Source organism: Mirounga leonina, unplaced genomic scaffold (genome assembly GCF_011800145.1).
Source record: "Mirounga leonina isolate KUSES-001 unplaced genomic scaffold, KU_Mleo_1.0 Mir_91, whole genome shotgun sequence".
Classification (NCBI taxonomy): domain Eukaryota; kingdom Metazoa; phylum Chordata; class Mammalia; order Carnivora; family Phocidae; genus Mirounga; species Mirounga leonina.
In genome coordinates this window covers 10,409,157-10,421,953 of record NW_023270839.1, presented here as the reverse complement: position 1 = coordinate 10,421,953, position 12,797 = coordinate 10,409,157, and the positions used below count along the sequence as shown (strand labels likewise).

General features: G+C 36.3%; 1 pseudogene; it reads right to left on the bottom strand.

Annotated features, from left to right (window-relative positions):
• Positions 1-313: 313 nt before the first annotated feature.
• Positions 314-1,330, bottom strand: LOC118003536 (annotated as a pseudogene).
• Between the last annotated feature and the right edge of the window lie 11,467 nt (positions 1,331-12,797).

Genomic DNA, 12,797 nt, shown 5'->3' with positions numbered 1-12,797 from the left:
TCTTCATTATTGAGAGTAAATACAATTATTTACAATACAAGTCACAGAAAATGGTATTTGAATGTTAAGTTACTCATACAAATCAGCTCAGTTTTCTGTTCTCACCTTTCTTCTTGATATAAGTAGGTGATATCAATTTATTCTCTGTCATTAGCAAAATAAAGTCCCCTCCGACTCAATAATCAATTTCTACAGGGGGACCTTTGTTGAACTATCATGACAATAGTAGTTCTTACCATTGCAATGATGATAGTCACATGACTTGCAGTGTTCTTGGTGAGCCTGAAGCATGTGGTATCTAGATCTGCTTTATTCATTTTGAGATTCCATGAGGACCCACAATCCGTTTGCCCAGTCTTCTCATGACCTCTCTCATGTCTTTGTTTCTTAATGTATAGATGGCAGGATTCAAGAGAGGGGCGATAGCAAAGTCAACAATGAACAAACACTTATCCAATGATGTTGTGGGGAAAGGCCACATGTAGAGAAACATGCATGGTGTAAAAAACAAAATCACTACAGTGATGTGAGCTGACAGTGTGACAAATGCTTTGGACAAGTCCCCCGAAGAACGTTTCCAGATAGTGACCAAAATGAAGATATAGGATGTAATTAAAGAGAAGAAGGTAGCCATGGATATAAACCCACTGTTAGCAATGATTACAAACTCTAGCTTGTATGTGTCTACACAGGCAAGTTTCATGACCCGAGGAAAATCACAGTAAAACTACCTACTTCATTAGGGCCACAAAAGGGCAAGTTTATGACAAAAACAAACTGAAATACAGCATGGATTATCCCCATTATCCAGGCAGTCACTAATAAAGAAACACACATTTTGGGGCTCATGATGGTCAGGTAGTGGAGAGGCTTACAGATTGCAGTATACCGGTCATAGGCCATGACTATGAGCAGCACCATCTCACCTCCACCCATGACATGAATAAAAAATATCTGTATCATGCATTTTGGAAAGGAAATGATGTTTCGGTCAGTGAAAAGATCAGAGATTGTCTTGGCCACTGTGGTAGATGACAGACCTAGATCAAGTAGAGAGAGGTTGGCCAATAGGAAGTACATGGGGGTGTGTAAATGAGAGTCAGTAATTACTGTGAGCACAATGAAGAGTTTTCCCAGGATAATTCCCATGTAGAACACAGAGAAGAACCAAAGAGAAAACGATGCATCTCCCATGAATTTGAAAGTCCAATCAGTAAAATTCAGATACCACAGAGTCATTTGTATCTATTGGCTCAATCAGTAGAGAAGATGCTGAAGTATTCTGAAGGTAGAAAATAAGGAAGAATTGAGAAATATGGGAACTGAACATTGATGTTTGCCCATCAAATGATTTTGTGGAAAATATGTTGCAAGTGTTAAATTTAGAAATTAGAACACGGACAGAGGGGGCAGGGGAAGATTAAAAAAATAGAAATGAGATAATCAAAAGTTAGGTTAGGGTGACAGGGAAAGAAATCATGTGGGAATAAGGCAGGTAAAGTGGAGGAATTAGGAGCAAAGAGTCACATCTTCCTGGTAGAGAGTTTCTTTACCATGCTCATTGTGCAATAATTTGGGCTTCTTCAGTCTTCTCCATATATATTCAAGAAAACGTCTTCTGTGTCATAAATAGCCATGATTTGAATGTTCAAACTCTTTTTTTTTAGAAGATTTTATTTATTTTTTTGACAAAGAGAGACACAGCGAGAGAGGGAACACAAGCAGGGGGAATGGGAGAGGGAGAAGCAGGCTTCTTGCCGAGCAGGGAGCCCGATGCGGGGCTCAATCCCAGGACCCCAGGATCATGACCTGAGCCGAAGACAGATGATTAAGGACTGAGCCACCCAGGTGCCCCTGAATGTTCAAACTCTTAATCATATTTGTGCACACATACTATAGCAGAATGTACTCTCTGATTATTCATTTACTTCACACCTGCAAAATCTCAGGCATTAATCACTCATGCAATAGTGAATAGTGACCAGCCAATGAATGTTGTAAGAGTGTTGAATCTAAGAGGAATCATAGCTTAAAGTGAATAGGCTTAGTCCTCTGATAGTTTACAATATTGTGACTGCAACCAGTGACATGGAGAATGAAGATGTACTTTAAATCGGTGAAACTCTAAACCCCAGAGTGTCAGCAGACTCAGAAAAAGGGCTTCTCCATACTTTGCTAGGAGTGAGAGAGATTTTGTGCTTTTGAGAGTTCTGTTCTAGAATTAATAAGTGGCAGTTCAAACACAAAGCTGAGAGATAATGGTGTCTTTACTGAAACAAAATATTTATTCATGATATACTAAGATCATGTAGAAACTAGGACCCCAGAGTGTCATGAAAGATAAAGGTCATGAGACCTTGTCTTCAAGTATTTGAAGTTTAGTTTAGCTAAAATGCTATTTGAAGGTGAGTAAAATGGCTACAAACAACTTTTTCAAGGGAAGTATCTGTTATCACTATGGGTAAGTAGAAAGGTTAAAGATGGGGAGCATAGGTGGTGCAGTCGGTTAAGCGCCCGACTTTTGGTTTTGGCTCAGGTCATGATGTCAGGATTGTGAGATCAAGTCCTGAGCCCCATGTGGAGCCTCTTGCTGGGCTCTGTGCTCAGCAGGAGTCTGCTTGAGATTGTCTCTCCCTGTCTCTCTGCCCCTCCCACTCGTGCTCTCTCTCTCTCAAGTAAATAAATGAATCTTAAAAAAAAAGAGAAAGGTTGAAGATGTGTATGTGTAACTTGTATTTGGATCCATTCATTATTTAATCTAAAAGGAAAAATTAAAGGTACATTTCAAAGATATAATTAGAAATGAGAAGATACTCAGAAAGGAGGATTTGATAAGATGAGCTAAGCCATCATAAATGATGGAAATTTAGACTTGTTGATGTGTCCGCTAAATTATTAAGAGAAATTGTTTACAAAGGAATATATATTTGATATGCTGTTTATAATTATTCACTACAAAAACATGTAAGTGTATACATCAACATTTTAGATCATTTTGGATAATGACATTTTAGGTACTTTTAATACTAAAAATGTTGACCATCTGTGTTTTGTAGTTTTCTATATTGGCCATGTGTTTGTAATAAAAATTATGAAAAGGAGGAAAGGGGCCTACAAATACAGAGAAGAAACTGGTAGTTACCAAGGGGAGGGTGGTTGGGGGATGGGCAAAATAGTGTAAAGGGGAGGGGCGCCTGGGTGGCTCAGTCGTTAAGCATCTGCCTTGGGCTCAGGTCATGATCCCAGGGTCCTGGGATCAAGCCCCGCATCGGGCTCCCTGCTCAGTGGGGAGCCTACTTCTCCCTCTCCCACTCCCCCTGCTTGTGTTCCCTCTCTCACTGTGTCTCTGTCAAATAAATAAATAAAATCTTTAAAAAAAAATAGTGTAAAGAGGAGTGGGAGATAAAGCTTGTAATTATGGAATGAATAAGTCACTGGAATGAAAGTCACAGCACAGAGAATATAGTCAATGATACTGTAATAGCATTGTATGGTGATGTATGGTAGCTACACTGTGGTGAGCATAATCAAAACAATAGTAATTATGAAAAGGAAATGAAAGGAAAGCAATAAGAGAAGTAGGGGCAAGAAAAGGAAAAAAGAATTTTGTGAAATATATGGTTGTAGTGGAGTATGCATATATGTGATAGAAGTAGATTATTAATTATTACCATTATTATTGTTATTATTTTGTTACTAGTGTTATACTTTTACTTGTTCTGGTTAAACCAGCATTTCTCAGTCAATAAGTGATGATTTCTGGGTATACTATGAAGAAAACCTTCATGTTTCATACCTAATTTTAACCAGAAATGTATAGGCTTCCTTGCTTAGAGAACATTAATATACGTGAATGAATTTTGGGTCAAGGAATATAATGATTGGTAACTGGATGGCATTTTACAGAATGCTGGTGTGTTTGTTATTTGGAAAAGGTAAGTCCTACACGGAGAACAGGAAAGCACCAACATAAGCCATTCTTTACTTTGCCAACTGGAGTTTCTTTTCTTAATATTTCCTTATAGTTTCTAAAACAGAGAGAACACCTGTCTGTTTAGGTATTTGATGGAAATTTCTGAATTTTGGAAGAAGGTAGGTTCTTATCTTAGCCCTGGGATGAAATATTATAATCTTTGTGACTTGGCCATGGATTGGTCTAAGAGGGGCATGTAGCCTAGATTTGATGAGATAGAGAACAATGCCTTCTGTGGAAGGTTTTCTTTCCCAGATAAAAAAGAATAATGTGGAGAAGTCTCTTTTTCTGGCTCTTTTATTCCTGCATTCAATATTAATGTGAGGCAGCAGTCACGACCTTTGAGGGTCTACATGTTAAAGATGATATTATGAACAGTTAGAGAAATAATCCAGTGTAAAAGGTCTTTGACAGATGTCAGCCAATGTCTACCTTCTGATATCTTGTAATGGAATAAGATAAAAAAAACCCTTTCTTTGTTTAAGAGACTGTAAATAAGGCCTTGTTACTTACTGAAGCTGAATGCATTTCTAATATTTGTGTAACAGAGCTCTCTTGATTTTTCTCCTGTTTTCTAACTTCTTTCACTGATGCATAGATTTTTTTTCCTGCTTATTTTTGAGTGTTACTATGTAACTCAGGAGACCTAAAATATATATTTTTTTCATTTCAAACATGCTTCCTTATTTTAACTACTCCCCACTTAAAAGATTTCTATATCTATAGTTCTGTTTCTGGATTCTAGCATAATATATCTAAGACTATACTGTAGTACCTAAATGGACATCCCTCAAGCACTTCAAAGTTAAATTGTGCAATGCTGAACTCATGATTTTATCCTCTTTTTAATGCCTTAGGAAATATCATGACCATTCTCTCTCAGGTGCTGAATCCAAGAATCTCTGAGGCACCTTTTCTCCTCTCTAACCTTATATGCCAGATGGGAAATTATACCTCTTGAATATTTCTGTTTTGTGTCCTTCTCTTCATTTCCACGGTCAGTTTTATTTCAGGTTTATTTATTTTTCATTTCTGAATGATTTCTCTCTCCAATCTTAGCTAAGTTTAGCCCCTTTTCTATGCTCTGCTTTCATGTTTGTCTATCTAAAAATCAAATACGGTCCTATTACTTTCTGATTTAAGCCTTTGGTTCTGTCATTCAGGATATTTAAAATTCAATTGTGGGGGTGCCTGGGTGGCTCAGTAGGTTAAGTGTCTGACTCTTGGTTTTGGCTCAGGTCATGATCTCAGGGTTGTGAGATCAAGCCCTGTGTCTGGATCGGCATTCAGCATGGAGACTGCTCAGGATTCTCTCTCCCTCCTTCTCCCTCCCCATCTGTCCCTCCCTACCATCCCTCACTCTCTCTCAAATAAAAATATAAAATCTTAAAAAATAAAATTCATTTATGTATCAAGTAAGAACCTTTATGAACTGAACACAACTATATTTTTTTCACATTTCAGTTCTTTCATATACTTTCATGTGTGTTATTCCTTGTCATTACAAAGTGGAACCATCTTTGGCTCTTAGACCTAGTAACTTGGCTGCCATTCTAGTCCTGCCACTTGTGAGTTATATAAACTAGGGTAGGGTAGCCAGTTATGCTGATGATATTTATTTGTCCATAAAATGGGAGGTGTCTGCCTTCTCCAGATGTTAGGAAGATTTGAGTGTATATGAGTATAACTATCTGGCAGAAATGTTAATTCCCCTTTTCCATTATCCTTCAAAACTTCAATTAAATGCTAGCTACTCAAAGTATTCATTGAGGACCCCATGCAAAGTAGTGTCTGTGAACTATTATTAAATCTTGTACCTTTGTGGGAATTCATAGTGCCTGGCTAGAGAAGATTTAATGAACACATGCCTCCCTGGATCAAGAGTAGTTGAAAAGCAAAGAAGGAGTGTCCGGAAAACTGGGCCTCCTTTAGAGTTTCTGGGCTGAAAACAGCTGGATCCTCATTGCAGCTCAGGGTGCTCATCCAGGGAGTAAATGCTTGTCTTAGGAGAAACATTTATCTTTGGAGGTCACACACTGTACGCACTCCCTTTCTGCACGCCTGTCACGAGCACAGCTTGTTCTACTCATAGGATACTCCCTATGCCACTGTCTTGATCATTACAGCCTCACATTCCTTCTTGTTTTTCTTATTCCATTGTTGTATTGATAACATTCACAATAAAGGTGGAGGCAGAGTCTGGCTCAGGGCCTTTCACCACTAGAGCGTCTGGTCCCCAGGCCTTTCCTTTGTCCTATTAAGGTGTCTGGGGTAATCTTTTCATTCGCCGTCTCAGGGTTTGCTGGCCAGACCCGACATACCTTCTTTATAATAAAGTATATTGTAATTTCTTATGCATATTAGTTCTTCATTATCAGCTATGATTTCTTTGAGAAAAGGAGCCTTTAGCCAACTTTGTAAACCCCGGTGGTTAGCACAATTTCTGGCACAAGGTAGGCACTATTGAATGAGAGTCCTCACTAATATTCATAGTGGGAAATTCAAGAAGACATGGCAAGAAAATCAGGGGCTTAGAAGCCCCTAGGGGAGATTTGGTGGAGAGTAAATCTTCACCAAATGACTTTGTGAATTGAACTCATTGATACCTGCACACTGATGGGAGAATGGAAACCAATCTGGAAGCCAGCGACCTCCTTGTCATGACAATGTCCTCAGAGTGACCTCAACACCCCACATTTAGTAGATCCTAAATCTAATACAGTAAAACTGCAAAAGTACAAACTTTCCTCTTTATTTTTTGCTTCCAATAAAATGTGTATAGTCATTATAGAATATCTGGAACTTTCCTCAAATTACAGTGAAGTATTAAAGCATGCTATAGAAATATTGCTGAACAGAAAAGCCATCACCATATATTTGGAAAAATCCAGTAATTAGAAGGACAGGACAGTTGTCATAATAACCTATGAGAAGCTATTTGCTACATGAATAAGGAAGAGAACTTTTATATATACTTAAAACTATGTTTATAAGATTTCAGTGCACATGGAACAAGTTAGAACTTTGGATAAATGAAACTGAAAAGATATATACTTTGTCATTAAGTTAAAAAAAAGATTATACAACACAAAACATTACATATAATGTAAATGTATATATGGAAATATTTAGACTTTATACCACAGTGTCTGTAGGTTATGGGATCTTAGGAGATTTTATTTTTTCCTAAATATGAACTCTTATTTTCTATATTTATTATAGGTGATATTTATTAATTTTCTAATTTCCAAAGAAAATTTGAAATTAGTGGAGGAAATAGGAAAAATGATAATAGGAGTAGTTTTATAAATAGCAGTATTATATAGTAAATAATAGCAAACGTTCTGGGGACAGACTACCTGGATTCGAATCTCCATCTCCTTGATTTATGAGCTATGGGTCCTTGGGTGAGTTGCTTCACTTCTCTGTCCCTGAATTTCCTCATCTGTAAAATAGGGATGATAATAGTACTTACCTTACAGTGTTGCGATGATTAAATGAGTTAATACATGGAAAACAGCAGAGCATGCTGTGGCATATAGTAAATACTCAGAAAGTTTTTTTTAGATAATGGTGATGTTTTTTAAAACTTGATTATTCTATGCTTTCCAAAGATAGAGATAGCTTGCTCTGCTAGACTGTGCTCTGTTGGAATGAAATAGCCAAAACATAATGTTTTATTTCCACAAATCTAATATTAGAGAAAGAAAAAGGAATGGAAAATTGAAGCTCCTTCACATATCAATTTAACGAAGAGAAATTCAGTTCACGGTACAGTTGAAATTATGAAAATGAGACCAGAACATACATAAAACTATATGAGTGAAAATCATTCAAGTAAAGACCATGAGCAGAAGAAACCTTGAGGAAAAGAGAAAAGAAGGTTTGGGAACAAAATGTAACCAGTTGCTAGGGAGTTAGAGAACAGGTTTCATTTGTACCTGCTCAGGTGCAGGTCTCACTCAGCAGGAGCTTCAGGAGATTGAGACACGCAGATAGACAGTTCACACCCTTTTGAGTCGCCACCATTTCTTAAGACAGAAAGTTATAAATAGTTCCTACCATTTGGAAGGGAGTCAATTAGCCGGACTGGATGGTAGGACTGTATAGAGTCCATAATTGCTTCTAATGGAAACCAGGTCTTTTGTGCACACTGGTTTTCCCAAGTGTAAATCATCACAACTTGCAGAAGAGATCCAGGGAAATTGAGCGGTTCAATGTGATGATCTGTGATTATGTGCTCTGATAATTTTTTTTTCAAATTAGAAAACCTTAGGTTAACTTCAGATGTTCATTGCGTTATTGCAAATTATATAATAGTCTAGTATATACTATAGTATATTGATAGTATTAGTATACTATTGATGGTATTGATAGTATTAGTTGATAGTATTAGTTTGGCACTACTATCAAGTTTAAGAAAACTATCGCATTACACCCATAATCGTTTGTCTAACTTGGAATTTTGAGAAATAATGAATTGATATTTGAACAAATCAGGGGAGTTCCAAAAGTAGTGAAATATTAGATTGGCAAAATCTCACTTGGTATTTTAACAACTTTATGGGGGTTTAATATGTATACTGTAAAATTTATCCAATTAAATGTACTACTCAATAATTTTACATAAATTTATGGAGTTGTATAATCATCATCATAATTCAGTTTTAGAATAATTCTATCACCCCAAAATATTCCTTGTTCCTATTTGTAGTTAATTCCCACTTCCATTCCCAGATCCAGGCGACAAGTAATTTGTTTAATGCATCTAGAAATTTGTTTTAGAATCAATCCAGTTTACCAAACTAAAGCTCCTTGAGTGAAGGGAAGGCTGTGTCCTCTTGAGGAAGGACCCTTCTCCACAGCCACGAATTTATACTATATTTTTCCTATCCTTCAAAGGATAATCAGAATAATAATCAGAATTTTGGGGGTTATTAGACACTGATTTTGATTTTGAACTGTCACTAATTTCTGGAGAAAGAGAATGCTACTGTGGACAACCAGTCAGAAATAGGGGTTTGTGGCGGTCAGTTGGCCAATGAAAAATTTTGTCTGTGCCCATTTCACAGTGTGCTCTGTGGTTTCCTAAATCCGTTCTTTAGTTATGTCCATACTTTGAGATAAAAATTGGCATAGATATACTAACAAATGGAAGATTTCCATATTGATTACCTAAGCCATGAAATGAAAGCTGTTATGACAAGAAAAGCCAAGTGAAGCAAATTAGACCTAATTAACCTAAAACAATAAACCAAAACAATATTTCATTTTAAGAAGAATTGTAGAGATTAGTACTACCATCAATGAATTCAAAGATGTAGAGTTTTGGAGCTTCTGGGTGGCACAGTTGGTTAAGTGCAACTCTTGGTTTCAGCTCAGCAGTCGTGATTTCAGGGTCATGGAATGGTCAGGCTCCAAGCTCAGTACTTAGAGTCTGCTTAAGCTTCTCTCTCCTTCTGCCCCTCCACCCCGTTCTCTCTCTCTCAAATAAATAAATAAGTCTTTTAAAAAATGTAGAGTTTTTTTGTGTGTGTGTTTTTTTTTTGTGTGTGTGTGTTTTAATTGTTGTAAGAATACTTGATACTTGGGGCACCTGGCTGACTCAGTTGATAGAGTGTGCGATTCTTGTTCTCTCACAGTTGTTAAGTTCAAGCCCCTGCTGGGTGTAGAGATTACTTAAAAATAAAATCTTAAAAAAAAAAAGAATACTTGATACTTGTTCTAAGGATACTCTATCCACTTTCCTAACAGAGTTTTTTGTGTCCAACACAATGTTGTTAACTATAGGTAGAGTGTTGTTCAGTAGATCTCTAGAACTCATTCATCTTATATAACTGAAATTTTGTATCTATTGAATAGCAACTCTTAATTTCTCTCTCCCCCCTCCCCCCCAGTCCATGGAAACCATCATTCTACTTTGTTTTTATGACTTGATTATTTTTTTTAATTTTAAAAGATTATATTTATTAGAGAGAGAGAGCAAGCATGGGGGGGTAGGAACAGAGGTAGAAGGAGAAGATAGGGACAAGCAGACTCCCCATTGAGTGTGGAGTCCTATGTGAGGCTCAATTCTAGGACCCTGAGATCATGACCTGAGCTGAAGTCAGACACTTAACCAACTGAGCCACCCAGGTGCCCCATGATTTGATTATTTTAGATACCTCAGATAAGTGAGATCATGTAGCATTTGTCCTTTGATGACTGGCTGATTTCACTTAGTGTAATGTCCTCTAGGTTCATCCATGTTGTTGCATATGACAAGATTTCCTTCCTTTTTGAGGCTCTGTAATATTTCATTGTATGTATATAAAACACTTTCTTTCTCCATTCACCCGTAGAGGGACATTGGGTTATTTCCATATCTTGGCTATTGTGGATAATGCTGCAATGAATGTAAGAGTGTAGGTATCTCTCTGAAATGAAATGGTACTGATTCCTTTAGATATAAACTGAGAAGTGGGATTGCTATATAATAAGGTAGTTCTATTTGTAATATTTTGAAGAACTTCCATACTGTTTTCCAAAATGCTGTACCAATTTACATTCCCATGAACAGTGTACAAGGGTTACTTTTTCTCCACATTTATTGCCAACACTTGTTCTGTCTTGTCTCTTTTATAATAACCACTGTAACAAGTGAGGTGGTATCTTATTGTGATTTTGATATGCGTTTCTGTGATGATCAGTGATGTTGAGCACCTTTTCGTACACCTATTGGCCATTTGTGTGTCTTCTTTTGAGAAATGTCTATTCAGGTCCTTTGCCCATTTTGAAATTGGATTATTTGGTTTTTGCTATTGAGTGGTATGAGTTCTTTTTTATATGTATATATATAGAGAGAGTTGTATGATATATACATATGTATATGGTATTAACCCTTATGAGAAGTCTAGTTTTTAAATAGTATCTCCCATTCTGTAGGTTGCCTTTCCATTCAGCTAATCATTTGTTTTTCTGTACAGAAGGTTTTACATTTGATGTAGTCCCACTTCTGTATTCTGTTCTTGTTGCCTGTGCTTTTGGTGTTATGTTAAGAAATCATTGCCAAATACAATGTCATGAAGCATTTCCCTTAGGTTTTATTTTAGGATTTTTATACCTTAAATCTTTATTCCACTTTCAGTTGATTTTTCTCTATGGTATAAGATAAGGGTTCAATTTCATTCTTTTGCATTTGGAAATCCAGTTTTCCAAATGCCATTTTTTAAAAAGATTTTATTTACTTATTTGAGAGAGAGAGTGAGAGAGCACAAGAGGGGGTAGGGTCAGAGGGAGAAGCAGACTCCTGATGCAGGGAGCCCGATGTCAGACTCGATCCCGGGACTCCGGGATCATGACCTGAGCTGAAGGCAGTCGCTTAACCAACTGAGCCATGCAGGCGCCCCCAAATGCCATTTGTTGAAGAGACTCTCCTTTCTACATTGTGTATTCTTGGCATTCTTGTCAAAGATTAGTTGACTATATTTGTGTGGGCTTATTTTGGGGCTCTCTAGTTTGTTGCATTGGTCTATGTCTACTTTTATGCTAGTACCATACAGCTTTAATTACAATAGATTTGTAATATATTTTGAAATCAGGATTTGTGATAGTTCTAGCTTTGTTTTTCTTTCTCAAGATTGTTTTGGGTATTCAGGCTCTTTTATGGTTCCATATGAATCTTAGGATTTTTTTTCTGTTTTGGGTGAAAAATGACAGTGGAATAGTGCCAGGAATTATATTATATATGGAGATCACTTGGGATAACAATGACATTTGAATAATATTAAGTCTTCTAACCCATGGAATGTGAGAAATCTTTTCATTATTTGTGTCTACTTTAATTTTTTATATTGGCGTTCCATAGTTTTCAGTGTAGAGGTTTCACCTCCTTGGTTAAATTTATTCTTATGCATTTTATTCTGTTGATGGTATTGTAAATGGGATTGTTTTCTTAATTTCCTTTTCAAATGTTTATTGGTAATGTACAGACATGCAATGATCTTTTGAATTCTGATTTTGTATTCTGCAGCATAACAGTTTTTCATTAGTTCTACAGTTTTTTGGTGTATGTGTGAGCAGTCATTATGGTTTTTTACATAGAAGATCATGTGCAAACAGAAATAATTTTATTTCTTTATTTCTGGCTTAGATGCTTTTTATTTCTTTTTCTCATCTAGTTTCTCTGGCTAGAACTTCCAGTACTGTATTGAATAGAAATTGTGTGAGTTGATCACCTTGCCTTGTTCCTGTTCTTAAAAGAAAAGCTTTCTGTTTTTCTCCACTGATTATATTAGCTGTGAGAATTTTATATATAGCCTTTAGTATATTGAAGTAATTTCCTTCCATATAATTTGTTGGGAGTTTTAATCATGCAATGGCAGTTTTTAAATGTTTTTTCTTCAGTTATTGAGATGCTCATATGACTTTTATCTTTTATTGTGTTAATATCTGTACCATATTAATTGATTTGTGTATGTTGACTCTTCCTTAAATCCCAGGGATAAATTTTACATGGTCATGGTGTATGATTATTTTAATCTTTGAATTTTGGTTTGCTTGTAATTTGTTGAGCATTTTTACATCTATATTGATCAGGAATATTGGCCTATAGTTTTCTTTTTTGTAGTGTCTTTGTCTATTTTTTTAAGTTTTTGTTTAAATTCCAGTTAGTTAACATACAATGTAATATTGGTTTTAGGTGTACAATGGAGTGATTCAACACTTCCATACAACACCCAGTGCTAATCACAACAAATATACTCCTTAATCCCCATTACCATATTTAACCCATTCCCCACACACATGTCCTCTGGTAACCATCTGTTTGTTCTCTATAGTTAAG